A 15,223-nucleotide genomic window follows, 5' to 3' on the forward strand; every position below is an offset into this window, starting at 1 on the left:
TTATACATTGTTCATTACATTACATTAATACATTTCTTTATTTTACTTGTATTCTTATTATGTGTGTACTATCTGTGTCTCTTTCTCTTTTGTTGCTGTTATGACACATGAATTGGTCCATCTTATCTTATCTAATCTTAAATGCCAATACTTTTCTACTTTTACTACATTTTGATTGCAAGCCTTTATTTATAGTATTTCTACACTCTGGTACTTCCTACTGTTTCTTTAAGTACTACATCTGAGTACTTCTTGCACCTCTTCTGCTGAATACTGTTTTTATTATGCTACACCTACATTGCAACCATGATTGCAAAACAGCAGCTCCCTCTGCACGCTGCCCTTTCTCGCGAACGCGCATGGACGTTCTGCGCGCTCCCGAGCTGGGCTGTTTGTTTGTGTTGAGAGATTTGGAAATGGCGGAGATCAGAAACCAAAGCGATAACTTGGGTTTAAAAACGCGAGTGCACCGTCATTGACACGCAGATACCACTCACACGTGATTCTCTGACTTACTTACGGGTTTACCGATGGGATATATGTCGGACGAGGAGGAGAAAAAAGGATCTTTTCCAAGGTTTTGGATTTAGCGAGCTGTTAGCTGGCTAAGCTAACCGTTAGCTAACTCCAAATCGTGTGTGATTTTTAACTACGCAGGTTTGTCAACAACGTTACATTGCTAACTTTGTACCTCCGGTTTCCAAAGCTATTTGGGATTCACAACATGATTTCCTCAGCAAAATAATGCATGCAAGTGGAGAAATAAAAAGTCAAAACATCTGTAAGTGAAGCCTGGTTTAGCTAAAGTTAGCTAACTGCATGGGAATTAATCATCCAGCGTGACAACTCACAACAGGAGAAAAGGATCTTTATTTACAAGGAGGAGACAAAGGTAAGCTAACATTACTGATGATAAGACTGTTGATTTCCTGACCTGTCAAGTGCCATCATAACATTCCTCTGTTTGCATCACACACAATTATGTATTACTACAACAAGCAACATTTAATCCACTGCACAGTATTTAATTTGACATTCTGTTCTTGTTTATCTAATTCCATTTGACATGTTTACGGTCTCCTGCATTTGAATTCTCTGCAACATTTAGCTTTTTGTATTTTATTTGTATTATATTTTATTTATTGTTATATTTTTGTATACATATTTATGTTGCATTGTTGAAGGAGCCTGGCACTTAAGCTTTGCATTGCCATAACTACTCTATAGCTACTGTGCATATGAAAATAAAGCCTTTGATTTAAATTGAATTGAAGCACGGCCTTTTGAATGCATAACAACATGTCCTCCCCTCAATTTAACTGCCTGCTGCAGAGGAGCATACATGCTAAAGGCCTCCATAACATGCCTGACCATTTGTTTATGTTTCCTGCTACATTTCCCGACACCATCTTCTCTTACCGTATGCAGTGCGAGCTGGGACATTTTGCTCCTTCGCCACCACCTGCATAGAAAACACACCAGGCTGTTGCTTATGTAAGACAGTGGTGTGAACGGCCGCTAGGGGCGCTGCAGTTTATTATGATTTACCCGCCACTTGCGCCCTGGACGCAACGCAACTTAAAGGACACATTGACCTCTTTGTAAAAGGTGCAACAACAAAAAAGCCACTGGTTATTTCTCATATACTCACCTCATGTACAGTGTGGAAAACATGCAGTGATTTAGATGCAACGAACTTGTTAGGTTAGGATAAAATGCACCTTAATTGACCTACTTTTCTATTGCAAGTCTTTTGGCTTTTTTTATATGTTGAACCCTTAATTTAAAATGTTGAATTCAGGTATTGGTTTTCAACTAGAGCTGCAATTTACCAATTATTTTCATTCTTTATTATTCTAGAGATTATTTTCTACGTCAAAAACACAATCTTTTGGTCTATTCAATGTATTAAGAAAGTGATAAATGTCCGTCCTAGTCTCAAAAAATCCAAGGTTATGTATTTTTCTATCAATCCAAATCCAAAATAAATTCAGTTCAATCATAAACAAAAGAGATAAGCTGCAAAAATCCACATTTGAGAAGCTAAGAACAGCATTTTTCGCCATTTTGCATGACAAATTATCTAACCAATACCACCTTGTTAGGAGCTGCGTGCTAAACAATGATTTGCACTCAAGTTGATGTAGACCTAGCTCACATTGAAAACTAAACATTTTGAGTAATTGAACTGTAAAAGATGGTTTATGCACCAATTAATTGAGATTTAATTGCATGAGAGAACATTAAATAATGCTCATTAAGTCTGAATGCTTACAGATGATTGTATTGTGTTGAGTAAAAAGCCTTGAATTACTAAATAACAATGACTCTCTCCGAAAAGTAGTGCAATCATTTGGTTATGAAGATCATTTATGCATTAGTATTACTTCCAAATGTTTGCCTTTGAAGGGCTGAAGGGTAACACAGAAATATTTTCAGACAGTTGTGTGACTGGTGGACATGTGTGAGAGGATTTCTGTCTTTAACATTTTTACAATCTCTGATAATCCGGCTGCAACAACATCAATCTGTTTCAACAATGGAGTAAAATATGACTCATTTCAAAATGTTAATGTTTCTTTGAAGCTTTTTCCTTGACTGTATTTAGACTTGTGCTGTAAGTAAGTGCAAAAACAACTGCAACAACAACTCAAAGCTATTTGACCTTATGTGGAGTTAAGTCGGGTCAGTTTTATTTATATAACCGGGCAACTCTTCACATGGATTTTTCTTTTTGAAATGATGTAAGTTTGGATAATGTCCAGACACACACCACTGCTATTGAACTGTATTTGATCAGGGCCAATTAGCATACCCTTTTTAAAATGGAAATACGCTTCAAGTGATCATAACAAGAATCCTGTTTATCAGTTCATATGCAAACTTGTCCGTTACACTTTGCCAGATTACGCTGGATGATAGCAGGTAGTTTGTTTGTGTAGTAGTGTTATGCAGACCTTGTCGTGTTGTAGGTCAAATCAGTCTAGCTGGGCGTCTATGCTGAGATGTAGTCCAGATAAGAGCCAGGATATAGAGTTCAATGTAGGTCTCAGTTATTCAGTTTAAAGTTTCCCAACTCTCAAAGTACAACTGTAAACAACACGACTAAAAAACACCGTAATAACAAAGTCGTATTTGTTTTATTTCTTCTTCTATCTTCAAATAAAAGACCCAGTCCCCATTGTTTTGTCTTGTGACACATCAAACAATGCATGAAAACAAATATAAATGATAAATGCACTTTCAAATTCAACTGCTATGTGAAGAATAGATGAAGTCCCTGAACTAGATCTTGTCACGGCATGGGGACGAGCTAAAGCGCTGCAGCTACCTTCATCTCTCGTAAAAAAGACTCTGTGCATACTGATGAGGATGTGAGCGTAGAAGAAGGAGGAAACAGTTGTTGCTTGATGGTTTGGAAAGCATTGTAAGGAGTATATGTCTTTGTGTTATACGCAATGGCATTTCCTATATTGGCTCTAGACAAGCTTTACCTAAGGATGAGCAACGTTTGAGGGAAATTGTTGGGAGTGGGAGCCCTCCTTCTTCGAGCTGAGCTGTGTGTCTTTGTGGAGAATGAGCAGCCATTTTAGCACACACACTGCTGCAGCCTGCCTGTCACTGCATTCTTCTGCTGGAGCTAGAGGAGATTTCCATGTTTGTTTGTAAACCTCCCCCAGGACACCTGCAACCAACCTGTGAAAATGTCACCCTGATGCTTTTAGTAAGGGCTAGAATACCCAAAATATTGATTATTTTTGTCTGTGGTGGCAGATGAACCAGTGAAGCTTACTGGCCATTATTTTTGGAAACTTCTTGGAGTAATAGTACATGAATTTTACAGCGTTTACGACTAGAATCAGTATCTCAAAATCAGCATCTCGTTCTTGGTCAACTTTTTCCGTCCTCGTTTTTCTACACTAAATGAGGCCATGTCTTGAGTTGTACATTAATAATATCAAGCTCTTTAGGGTGATTTATTCAGTGAGCTGTTTAATGCCATGGCCTTGTCCCTACTTGGATGGCCTTATAGAAAGTTGTTTATCCTATTCTCAAGCACGCAGTCAAACTGAAGCTGCTGACATTTTCGTTTTAAGATCCAATTTAAGGCCCTTGTCAACATTGAGATCACTGTAAGAAAAAGTTTTTAGAGAGTACTTGTCCATGGACAAGTGAGTTTGGCAGTTTTTCCGAATACATTTTTCACTTGTCCAGAAAAATCGATCGGCATCGTATTTTACATTTTCCCACGTTTTTTACGGTAAGATTTTACTGCATCACACATAGGGTTGGGTATCGTTTGGATTTGAACGATTCCGGTTACACTTTTCGATTCCGGTTCTTTTCGGTTCTCGATTTTGTTCTTTGAGAGGGTAAAATGAAGTCCCATGACAAACTGGGAGAAAAATACATTTATGAAAACATTAAGTCAAATCTGTATTCCTATTTACAAATCACAATACTGTTTAATTTTGTTACGGTTATTGAATACAATCATATACAAATAATTGTTTAGTTAGTTCTAAGTGGTGCAGAGAATGTACAATTGGCCCAGTCTCCTCTGATGTTACACTGCAACCTGCCTGCGAGACAGAGTCCAACCACACAGTCTGTGTGTCCAACACATGTCCTGCAATACACATGCTGCAGCTGCTCACTGTTTGTAAAAGTAAATAAATAGTATTTTCATTTCAATAATGTACTTTCTATACCCTGCTTCATAAACAATACTGACATCCCTGTGCTCCTCCGAGTCTGGGGGTCCGGGGATGTGAGGACAGCGCGAGGACACAGACAGGGAGGCTGTTTTCATTTATAAAGGAAATGGCGGTCAATATTAACAACATAGGAGCTAAAACGCTTAATAACCTTCATTACGTGTTAAAGAAAGAACATAAGAAAGTTTGACAAATTTAAACGGGCAGCGAATCCGCTGTGTGTTGAAAGAGAGAGAGAGAGAAGCTGAGCTGCACCGTACCGTGCAGCGATCAGCTGATACAGCAACACGATACGGAGCATAGGGAGAGCTGCGGTCCGCGGGGCTCGGGCTCCGCCTCCTGTCCTCACAACTCTTACTAATCCCGGTACCGGACAATTGTTATTTGTTCTTACTTGGAACCGAGTTTTGCTTCCCAACCCTGCCACTGTGCTACACGTCCCGCCCGCCCCCGTCTAACAGTACAGAAAGTGGCGAGATGCATTTCCTTAGGAATCGACAAGCAAAACCACAACAATGGCGGACACGGACAATTTGCGAGATCTACTTGTCCGATATTGTAAATAACACGTCCCGGACGGTGGGACGTGTGCTGTTTCGCACACTGGAGATGCAGCGAGTGGAGTCAACTATGTTGTCTTGTTTGGGAAACTGAATCGTTTCCATTGATCGTGGATAATAAAAAGTAGTGTTATTGCGCCTACATTTCTGCCATATGGTGTTAATGGCTATTACAACCAAAGACAGTTGGGAAATTGGAGGCTGTTTGTTAGGGCTGTGCGATTATGGCAAAAATCATAATCACGATTATTTTGGTCAATAATTGATATCACGATTATTAAAAACGATTATCCATTTACTTTGAAAACATCCATATATTGAAAAAAAAAATGTGAACAGTATGTGTTTAACAGTTGATTACCCTGAACTTTAAGTATAATTCAACTGAAAAACCAAAAAAAACTAAACATTTTTTTTTTTTTTTAATAAAAATAATAATCGTTTTATTTCGATTACATTGTTTTCGTAATCGTTGCAAGCCAAAATCGTAATCGAGATTAAAATATGATTAATTGCACAGCCCTACTGTTTGTCAATAATCAACATTTGATCAACCCAGCAGCTTGTGCTCCTTAACTAAAGGGATATGAAGGATGTATATTTGAATGCAACTTTACTTTAACCCAGATGTGATTCATGCCTGGATTCAGCATACAGTGTGGGAGCATTGGTTTACATAGTCTTGGCAGGCCAGTGTTATCATAAATCAGAGCGTGTAGATAAAGTAAACTGTGTAGTAGAAGTGTTTACGATCATCTTTGATAATATGCATTAGTAGTGGTACAGCTCTCGTTTCTGCAAAGCTGTAACGGTTCTGCTATTTGTGAAGCCTGTTAGCTGTGGTTTCCTCGACTCTGGCCCTCTTGAGTCAATGTGAGGCAGCAACACACATACATGACGTACATACATAAACATGTGTAGCGTCTTCAGCTGCTGTAAGCAAGCGGGATGCGGGGAAGAAGAGAAAGAGCGGCGGTGCTTTGACTACTTTCTGCTATCGGAGCCATGGCCTATATTCTCGCCTTAAAAAAAAAAAGGCTTCTGCAGCAGACTGTGAGGGTTGGGAGGTAATGTAGGGAAGAAGAAAGGTTGAAGAATGAGAGGAATAGAAAGCCCACGAACAGGAGGAAATTGATAGGGCGAGTTAGAAAGAGCTTGTTGTGGTGTCGGGAGGGAGGAGAGCTCCAATGGCCCAATTTCTCTGATGAAAGCCAGGCCACAGGGAGGATGTGATAGATGTGTTTGAGGAATATTTTCCTGATGTATAACACTGATAAGTGATGTAAGGCAAAGGTTGTTTGCAGCTACATTATGCTCTTCTGATGTGTCTGTTCCCAGAGGACGCTGTCAAGTGAATTAGAGGAAGTTGTGGGTATCTCATAGGGCTGTGCGATTATGGCAAAAATCCTAATCACGATTATTTTGGTCAATAAATGATATCCCGATTATTAAAAACGATTGTCCATTTACTTTGAAAACATCCATTTATTGAAACAAATGTGAACAGTATGTTTTTAACAGTTGATTACCCTGAACTTTAAGTATAATTCAACTGAAAAACCAAAAATAAATAAATTAAAAAATAATAATAATTACATTTTTTTTTTTTTTTTATAAAAATAATAATCGTTTTATTTCGATTACGTTGTTTTCGTAATCGTTGCAAGCCAAAATCGTAATCGAGATTAAAATACGATTAATTGCACAGCCCTAGTATCTCACCTTAGTCGTGAAGTGAATAGCGTGTAATGAACTTATGGTGGTGTGAACACCTTTTTGCCAAGTGGAGCATAAAGGTGTTTATGTACCTGGGTTTCAAATGGCTGGGTGTTGAGATATTTCTAAAGTTTCTCTAAGAGGTTGTCGTGCAAGTCGCATTTTCTTTATTTCGACACGCTCTAACTTGATTACACGCTCACTTTTCAGTTGTTTTTCTGGTAACTCTTTCATGCAGCCTCCAGTTTTTGTATTTTAAATTAGTTCAAGGGCTTTCTCTCAATGGGAGATTTGTACAACATAGGGTGCAAATTCTACTATACTTGTTTTTTCACAAGGAGGATGGAGTTTGCGACTCAGGTGAAGAAGACAAAGCCAGGAATACATTTTGGATGATGAGATCTGTAATGAAACATCATCTAATATCACAGGAAGAAAATTATTTAGATCCTGCTAAACTGTGTTGGTTCCAGCCAGTGTGATCTCCCAAAATTAATAACCCATCTCATTAAAAATTGTCTTTAGACGATCAGTCATTGTTTTAAAAAGCGATTAACAATCCGTAAGTGATTAACTTGGTGTTGTCAATTCGTCATGTTTTGTTATATATATGATCAAAGGTCATGAAACATGATTATCCTGCATTCTTACGTCCCCATTATAAATGAAGGACATACATGAAAGGTACTCGTTTTAGGGCTGCTCAATTAATCGTATTTTAATTGGCTTGCCACGATTATGAAAACAACATAATCGAAATAAAACGATTATTTATTTATTCAAATTTCTTTTTAATTAAAAAAAATAAAAAAAATAAATTGGTTTTTCAGTTGAATTATACTTAAAGTTCAGGGTAATCAACTGTTAAAAACATAATGTTCACATTTTTTTTGTTCAATAAATGGATGTTTTCAAAGTAAATGGATAATCGTTTTTAATAATCGTGATATCAATTATTGACCCAAATAATCGAGATTATTATTTTTGCCATAATCGAGCAGCCCTAACTCGTTTGCAGGTATTTATGAATATGATTATCTTCAGTTAATTTGAGCACATATTACGCCTTTTATCATATGTTGTCTGTGTGTTGTTTTACACATTGTACAGCTTCAAAGCCTCTTCGTAGACCCTCGTGCATTCAAGGATTCCCTTTCAAATTGCGCGAACTTGATTTATCTTTGAATCATAATTTGCTCATCTACCATAACTAGGGGCCGGTGACAGTAGAAAACGTTTTGACATTTTGTTCAAAGTGCTAAAGACACAGGGAGAGTGTGGGCGTCTTTTTAGTCGCAAACGTGTTGTATCCATACCAACAGCGTTTCCGCCAGGGGGGCGTCTTGGCGTCATTTGAAAAAATTAATAATTTGAGAGAAGATCGAGAGTTTTTATCGCTTGAAATGACGAAAAGAAAAAAGGACAAGGACATCCCTCTGAGTCTGGTGGGATTATTTTCGCCGCCAGCAAAGCGCGTTCCTGTGACGAAAAAAAACAAAACACCGCCGCATCTTCCCAGGACCATGCCAGGAGGGGTGTCCCTGTCGGCAGGGAGACGTAAAGAGATAGTATAAGGGACGGCTCAATTCAAAATTCAAGTCACGTGACACGACGTGACGTCACACCCCCCGCCCTCTCAGCCATGGTCTGGCCTGGTCTTACATTTCCTGCTGGGAGGATTAAGCTTTGTCCTCCCGAACTACAGTCTATATGAAGAAAAACTGACGGCAGATTTTAGTTTTTGTCTGGAAATACTCATGTTCTCAGTTCCTGCCAAGTTTTTAATGGCTAGGATTTCCCCAGACTGTTTTTTTTAACTACCTAACCTGAGTTGAACCTGAGAAGAAAAACCCACACATCCACACGCACATCAGTGGTGAGAAAGCATGTGAATGTAGAGACTATCATGTGAGGGTTATTTTAATTTAATGAAGTGCCCCTTTCTGATGTTGTTGTGGTGTAAAAGAGCTGAATGCTTTATTCATTTTGCATCTGCTTTACAGGAATAACTTTGCTGTGTTTATTATTCAGAGTGTCTCTTGCTTTGAAGAGCCTTGTATGCTTGGCTTATTTCAACAGCATAAAGGTCATGATGTCAATTTCAGGACCGTAGAGAGATGCTTCTGTGTGTCTCCAGATTGGCTTTTTTTAAACGTGGTAGTATGCAAAGCTAGCACCCTAAACTAATATACAACTTAACATTATACCTGCTTAATATCAGCACGAAAGCATGTCAACAAATATACTTAAACTATTCAATATTGCAAGATGAAGATACTGAACCACGAGTAGAGATTAGTTCATCTGTTCTGCAAGGGTTTGATTACTCTTAATTCATCTGAAATGTAACTGTTGCCTGATTCTAAGCCTGTCATTTTATTACGTTTGTTCAATGGAGGTAAAACAACATTTTATAAGTTTGAGTCAACAGTTCTCTCCATGGTTCGCTTCCATAATTGACCAGTGATTCATTGCAATACTTTTCTCATTACCACTGCCGATACTGAGCAGGTCTGGCATCTGTCAGAAATTATACTTCCCAATTAGATGAACCTGTTAACATGCAACGTCTGCAAGAAACAGCGTCTGAGGGCTTCTTAACATTTAAAAACCTATTAATGTGTCCTACCCACTTAACGGGAAGAAACTCAGCTATCAGACAATATTAACAATTTTTAGCAAAACGAAACATAAGGGTAATAACAAAGGCTCTGAATTAGCCCTGAGCGAAAAAATGCTAACACACTTGGCACAGAACTCACGTTAAAATACCCTTATTACTTATCGTATCTGCACAAACAAGATATCGATTAGCAAGCTGAGATTGCACAGATTCGACAGGTATTGGTATCATTACTGACCGTTCCGAACTCGCGACATGAGAAGCTAACAAAGACATCACACCACGTAGCATTAGGTAGTCAACACGGCAATATGTCTTACCTTTGCTGTTTTCTGATCAAATGTTGTCTTCAATGGCATTACAACGATAAAAACCCTGCTGAAGTCTGCTGTCTGTGTCACTTGATTTCTGATAATCCATTAGCAATAAAACTAGTTTTCAGATTTCAGAGCGTAAGATAGGTTTCGCTTTGGGCAAACTGCGTGCGCATAGCTCTCATTTCTCAATGGTAACGTGTGTGTGTATGTGGAAATTGCCCTTCGATTCTATTGGCTCTAACGGTTCAAAAGAGATGTCAATCATCAAAATCGATCAATGGGTTCCAGAGAAACGGCAAATACACCCATTTCCACCCAAATTACCCCAGAGGTGTTTTTTTGTTGTTGCTAAATCTCTCTAAAAAGGTCAAATGTCACTTGTTTTCCATCAATCTTGATACAGGGTACTTATTATATGTTATAGTTTGGATTCCTAAAGCTTTTAGTCTACTATCCCATCATTCAAGGGTGGTTTTCACTGTAAGTAATGGTTTATTTTTGGACGGACACTATAATTTACATGTTTTTACTATGTTCAATCTGAATTTACTTTAAAATAAAAAAAATCTATATTGATTCTGACTTTTCTACATTGAACTCACAGGTTTATCATTGCTTTGAGAAAAAAGATTATTAATTTACCCCTTTTAGAAGTGAAGTTATTGTCATTTGTTCTGGGAATGTCATTTTCGAGCCTGAGACCTGAAAAACAGGCTTGGGGCTCAACAGGTTAAGGGATACATACCTAACTTTGAACTGCTGTGGCTCACACGCATGTAGTGGCTCACACGCATGTAGTGTCCACACACGTGCACATGGAGATACCGTGAAGGAGTGGGTCTGAAGTTTTGACGTCTCTTTTGCATTCGGACAAACACAACCCTTACAGATAAGTTAAGAATTAAACAAGCATCAGTCAGTCCCCCAAATCTAAATTTGATCATTTTACTTAGGGGTGGGAATCACCAGGCTCCCCACGATACGATACTATCGCGATACTTAAGCCACGATACCATAGTATTGCGATTCTACGATATGCTAAGTATTGCGATACGATATATTGCGATATTGCAAATCCCATGGGTCATATCCATGTCCGTCTTCCCCTCCTGGTTAAAAAATGTATTTGCTATATGAATAGTTTATGTAAATAACCCAATTTGTGTTATTTGAACCTGAAAAGGAGATGGCATTGTTTTTGTTACTTTCATTGCAATTGTTTATGTCTTAACGTAACTTCCTGTTTTCTATACGACCGTCTTTCGGAGGGATATGCTACACTTTATATAAAAAATAAATACATTTAAAAAAAAAAAAAAAAGGTTTATATAATAAAATATTGATACTTGGCATCCGTGTATCGATACAATATCGCCACGCAAGGTATCGCGATACTATGCTGTATCGATTATTTCCCCCACCCCTAATTTTACTCCACACATAGTTTTCGAAGAACATAGTTATCACAAACATTCAAATGTCAAAGGATGAGACGATGCCTTGACACCACATAGCTTTAATTATTGACCTGTTCATATTGTAATTAGCCCTAATAAACCAGAACAGTATTGAGTTCTGTCACGTTTAAAGAATGTCACCTGCAGAGTTTTAAGCAGCTGTAAGAGGATAAACATGTTTTTTGCAACCAGTTTAAGTGACACAACCAGTGTACAAGATCATACGATACGTTTCTACACATAATGCCATGTTGTTTTAAGAATAAATCAAATCAATGTTACAATATACAGATATGTATAAAATATGTATATCCTTTATATACACAATCAACAGACACATATGCACACATTAAAGTGGACCTATCATGCTATATTTGAATAATATAGTGTAGGACCATACCTATATAAGGCATATTTATACTGAAACAGATCATGCATTTTAGCCATGCCTCATTTTGCTCAATTTGACATTTTTTAGATCTGTTTTAGCAAGGGTTGATTCTGTGAGAACAGCACCACCTACTGGCCTGGCATATGTACTACAGCGTCTCCAGCGCTTTCGAACGGCAATGCCGTGGCTGTCTCCTCCTGATTGGTGGAGTTGGCCCAATAGCCGTAGCGCCACCGTCCTGACGTCAGGACAGTGTTCAAATCTGGATCAGTTTTTATCAGATCCGTTGCAGCCCCTTTTTTTAGAGATTTGGGTATGGAGGAAAATAGAGAGGGTTGTGTTTTCTGACACTTGGTGAGTTCCCTGGAACACCAGGGGACACATATTCATGTATAAAAGACGTACAAAAGTGCATTTTGCATGATAGGTCCCCTTTAAGATAAAACACCACAACATACAAAATAACAGTCACTTCAATATCTTTGGGAATGTACATTAGTTCATTACTTAATTTGTGTTCCTGCAAGTATTTGACTATCAAAGCTTTATTTAGTCTTATTGCTTTCTATACTGTGCAGTTACATGTTGAACACCTTTATCACATGTGAGAAAATCAGCTTACATGAATATGTTGATCCAAAAACTATCAACAAATCAAAAGCAATTGCCCTTCTCCACACATTTAAAGTTCGACCATACAGATTTTAAACAGCTGACTTTAAGGCTCTATGCCGTTTTGTTCTCGGTATGTGTTGAGACTAGAACTAAAACATTTATTTTAAGTGCTGTAACATGTGGTGCACTGACTAACACAAGTGCTGTAAGTTAATAATTAAATAAGACTAGACCTCTGGTTCAAGATTCTCCGATTGACCTTTTTCTGACTTACTTTTACAAACAAATTCACTATTTCACATCTGCACCATTTGTCACCTAGTCCTTGTGCTTATTTACGAGCATTGATATAACAGGCACAAAAGCTGTCGCTGTTTCATAACAAGTCGGTGTCAGCTGAGCTACCGAAGCCCAGACTGTAGCTGTTTAAACTCAGCGAAGGACAGATGGAGCTTCCTCCTAAATACCAAGAAATGAAGGGCGGTGTGAAATGCAGGCTGTGCCGTCTTTGATAAATTGTACGGTTTTAGTACTACACTATCAAAGGAAAAAGCATGTTTAAGTGGTCAGGTTTTCCAGGGCAAGTTGCTTTGTTGTTCAAAATGCACCACCTTTTCTTTGATCATACCTATCATAGATGTCCTTTTATGTTCAATATCAAAGACTTCTGACATTAAATCCCTCCTTTTAGCTGTGTTTAATGTGATGTAATATATTTAGACGACTGTGTTGACAGATTGTTTCAGTCCAAGATTTTCCTAATCGGACATTCACATCTGGAGTCCCATCCTCATCATCCTTATCTAATACTTGTTGTTTCATTTAGTCATTGTAGCCAATGAATGTCAGTATTGCATGCTACTTTTATCATAACAATCCCTTAATTAATACCCTCATTATCAGCGTTTCCGCCAGGGGGGGCGACTTGCCGTCATTTGACGCCCTTATTCAGCTCGGGGCGCCCTGAACTCAAGCCGAGAGCGTCCAAAAATATTAATAATTCGAGAGAAGATCGAGAGTTTTTATCGCTTGAAATAACGAAAAGGAAAAAGGACAAGGACATCCCTCTGTTGGAGGGGCAAAGGAGTCTGGTGGGATTCTTTTCGGAGTATTGAAGATCGTTTCCCCGACATCGGCGGTGCCTGCTACAGGACAACACGGAACGTGCGCGATTTGGACGCGATGAGCGGTGCTAGTGGAACACACGCGTGAACTGCGAGCGCCGGAGAAAAGTCATATCTACATATAAAGACGGAGAAAGTAAACGATAACGTTTATGGTTAAGTGTTAGCACCCCCCGAAGAGGCACAAGCTCTTACGTTGATATTGGAGTTTTAGTGCGGCTGCCAAAAGAAACGAAAAAAATAAATAAACGAATATCTGAATAACAAAATTGAAACCTGAATAGTACATCAACGAACGAATATTCCGATATTCGGGTACAGCCCTAATCCACAGGGAACCTTTTTATCGCCCACTCACCATCTCTACATTATACTCAACGCATACAAACTATTTGATATCATTCTTGTATCAAGGCGCTGTCAAATTGCTCTGAGATTTTCCTACATGGTGTTGCTATTTAAAATAAACTTGAGCCACACTCGCATACTTGTCTTTATCACGTAGACATTGCAATTCTGCCTTCTTGATCATATTTTGTGTTGCTTTTTAGACATATTAGGATGTAGGACTAAGTGATATCAAATTAAAGAAGAAGTATCTATACATCTGGAAAAGACGTTCTTAACAACCAAAAAAGTGTACTCCAAGTCAAAAGGTAGTATACATGATGCTCAACTCGGGTGTTTCCAGATTAGATTTGGTATATCTAGGTAGAGAAAAACCCCGAATAGTCTTGTTCGGTTGTGTTTGTTTACGAGGCAGTCTGATAATTATAGGTGAAGTCATTGAAGTTGACAGATTTTAATTTGTGTTCAGCTTCACCTCCCTGCTGTGCGGTAACTAGCCAGCTGTCTGCAGATGTCAGGATGATGTCTTGTCAGGAAACACACACACATCAGGAGCAGATTAATCAGTGTGTAGTGTGTTCAGCTGTGTGTGTGTGCTGACGATGATTAATAAAGTGGCTGTCTGCGCTTCTTAGTTAAAGCATCTCAAACTGACAGGCTCTTGAGGAATGGGATAACGTGCAATAACAATGACAGCTTGCTGGTGGTGTAGGTCTTTTATTATTGGAGCTTTCATTGTGCTGCCCTGTTGCCTAGCCTTTTGTTGTTGGAAGCTTGTTTTTAAAGAAGCGTGTAGAGAACTATAATTATAGATTGCTTGTTCACTTATCAAAAATAGGTGTTTTTCTGGTGTGCGATTTTGTGGAAAATGTAGAAAAATGTTTGCTGCACAATTTGGAATAGGTTATTTCAATGATGTTGTCTTATATTGCAATTGTGATAGGATTTGCGTTATAAGGAGGAATACATCAATTGCAGTATTATTGAAAAATATATAAAAAATGTCGATGTGATTTTTTCGACTTTTTTTTTAAAGAGGATCTGTACCAAACAAGGATTTTTTTAATTAATTTGTAGAATACCGTTTGAAGGCCAGGACTTTCCTGAAGCACCACAAACATTTATTTTCAGATTTTTTTTATTTACCAAATATTGCATTTACTGGGATTTCTGATTTCGCACCACTCCATTTTGCGGTTTTTTACTTTAAATTAGGGATGCTCCGATCGGGAATTTTGGGGCCGGAATCAGTTTCAGCCGATACCGATCGAGTGGGTGGGGGCTATGGGGATCTTCCATTTAAAGTGATGTTTTTATATTGCTTCAGTTTATAATCGTAACGGATCGAAAATTT

General features: G+C 38.3%; 1 protein-coding gene across 1 annotated transcript in view; it reads left to right on the forward strand.

Annotated features, from left to right (window-relative positions):
• Positions 1-397: 397 nt before the first annotated feature.
• Positions 398-15,223, forward strand: part of LOC117487634 (nuclear receptor coactivator 1-like) — a 44,362-nt gene continuing 29,536 nt past the window's right edge. The window contains exon 1 of the mRNA XM_034136267.1: positions 398-892. The gene's annotated coding sequence lies outside the window, so the exon portion shown is untranslated. The remainder of the gene's footprint in view (positions 893-15,223) is intronic.

Source organism: Trematomus bernacchii, unplaced genomic scaffold (genome assembly GCF_902827165.1).
Source record: "Trematomus bernacchii unplaced genomic scaffold, fTreBer1.1, whole genome shotgun sequence".
In the NCBI taxonomy this organism is placed as follows: domain Eukaryota; kingdom Metazoa; phylum Chordata; class Actinopteri; order Perciformes; family Nototheniidae; genus Trematomus; species Trematomus bernacchii.